Source organism: Piliocolobus tephrosceles, unplaced genomic scaffold (assembly GCF_002776525.5).
Source record: "Piliocolobus tephrosceles isolate RC106 unplaced genomic scaffold, ASM277652v3 unscaffolded_36252, whole genome shotgun sequence".
Taxonomy (NCBI): domain Eukaryota; kingdom Metazoa; phylum Chordata; class Mammalia; order Primates; family Cercopithecidae; genus Piliocolobus; species Piliocolobus tephrosceles.
Genome location: NW_022320146.1, coordinates 1 through 1,916, shown reverse-complemented (window position 1 = coordinate 1,916; position 1,916 = coordinate 1). Strand labels below are relative to the sequence as shown.

The 1,916-nt window shown below is 40.3% G+C and overlaps 1 pseudogene across 1 annotated transcript; it reads right to left on the bottom strand.

Moving 5' to 3' along the window:
- Positions 1-999: 999 nt before the first annotated feature.
- Positions 1,000-1,833, bottom strand: LOC113222901 (annotated as a pseudogene). Its single transcript, XR_003308566.1, has one exon. The product of XR_003308566.1 is annotated as an MICOS complex subunit MIC27 pseudogene (transcript).
- Between the last annotated feature and the right edge of the window lie 83 nt (positions 1,834-1,916).

Below are 1,916 nucleotides of genomic sequence, written 5' to 3'. Positions count from 1 at the left end.
CCAGGTGCAGTGGCTCACGTCTGTAATACTAGCATTTTGGGAGGCCACGGTGGTCAGATCGTTTGAGGTCAGGAGTTCAGGACCAGTCTGGCCAACATAGTGAAACTCCATCTCTACTAAAAATACAAGAATTAGCTGGGCATGGTGGTGCATGCCTGTAATCCCAGCTACTTGGGAGGCTGAGGCAGGAGAATCTCTTGAACCCAGGAGGTGGAGGTTGCAGTGAGCCAAGATTGTGCCACTGTACTCTAGCCTGGTGACAGAGCGAGACTCCATCTCCCCCCCCCCGCCCCAAAAAAAGGCAGAAACCAAATCTGAACAGGCACCTCATATAATGATGTAATTAATTAGTCCAACAACTTCTGAACTCTTCTAATAACATAGCTTAATCTGCAATAGACTTTTATTTTTACCTGTTGGTAGCCACATATATTGTTGACTTAAGTTGATCTTTTAATGAGTGAAAAACCCTCCCAGTTCTTTTTTTTTTTTAAGTCCCATAAAACATGGATATTTTATTCCAGCTCTAGGAAACGGAAAAAAAAAAAAAAAAAAAAAAACAGAGGGAAACACATCTTTCCACACACCATTCTAATTTAACTGACATTAGTCTGGGAAAGCTAGAGCAGAAATATATGTTTATATGTATAAATATGTATGTCTTTATACATACATGTATGTATGTATATGTATGAGATTTTAATCTCTCTGGAGTTCATGTCTTCATTTTTTTTTTAAATGCCCTTAAAGGTCATCAAATGCAAGCTAATACTTCTACCTAAGTCTCCTCATCAATCATTTAATATTGTTTGCATTGCATTCAGTTTGTCTGTTAACCACTTATGTAATTTACCAAATTGCACATTTGGATAGGTAAGGGAAAAACTTGGTTTAAGTAATACTTTATGTATCAGTTACCCATTAGGTGATTTTTTTCATCATTATTTGCAACGTCACACATCTTGTAGTTGTCTATGTAGTCTCTGTATGCAGTCTACTTCAGCTTCTAGTGCTGTACATATCTATATCTTCTGGGTGGGACTGCCCGTGATCCATGAGCTTGGGGTCAGGCATAAACTGTGCACCTGAAGTGGATTCTGACTTGGTCTTCGCTTCAGAGCTGAGTTCTGTTGGCAAGGGCACTGAGTGTTTCAAGACGTCAGTTGTTTTTGCAGGTACTTCTATTTCTACAGAGGATCCTAGCTTAGTTTTTTCTTTATGTTTAGGGAGTGACTCTTCTTTGCTGCTTTTTGTCCACAGTGATTTAACTGATCCAAAAATTTGCTGGCTTGTAGCGTATATCTTTTTCCCTGTTACCTTAGCAATTATTATGGACTGAACTGGGTAGCAAACAGTTGCTCCTAAAGTGGCCAGTCCCAGAGGATAAGTAACTTTCTTAAACTCGGAACCTTTTCTCGCTGAAACCAAGCTCGCCAATCCTGAAACTGTAATAACTCCCATTTTCGGAAGAAAGTCTCGAGGAAGACTCTTCAGATAGACATAAGCATCTTTTCCAAATTGTACTGTATCCATTATCCCATTTTTCACAAAGACATAAACACCCTTGCACCAGCCAATATAACAACCAGTTGCAGTCCGGATGGAAGCAAAGCCCATTTGTAAATGACCAGGCTGCTCTTCAACATATTTAGACTGAAGCGGTGGTGCAGTATATATGGGGAGCTGCTCTGGTTTCACTAGCTGCTTTTTGGATTCCTCTTCTTTGACTGCATGTACACTTACAGATGCATATATCAGACCTGCAGGCATGGTTGTCAGTTTTCCCATCCTGATGGCCGCCATGTCTATGACCCTTTTCACCAAGGTTTTCAGACCCCCAGTTCTTTTTTACATGGACTGTTAACAAACCTCCTATCTCTGACTCTGCACTCATCCCAGTGAATATTTGTACTCAA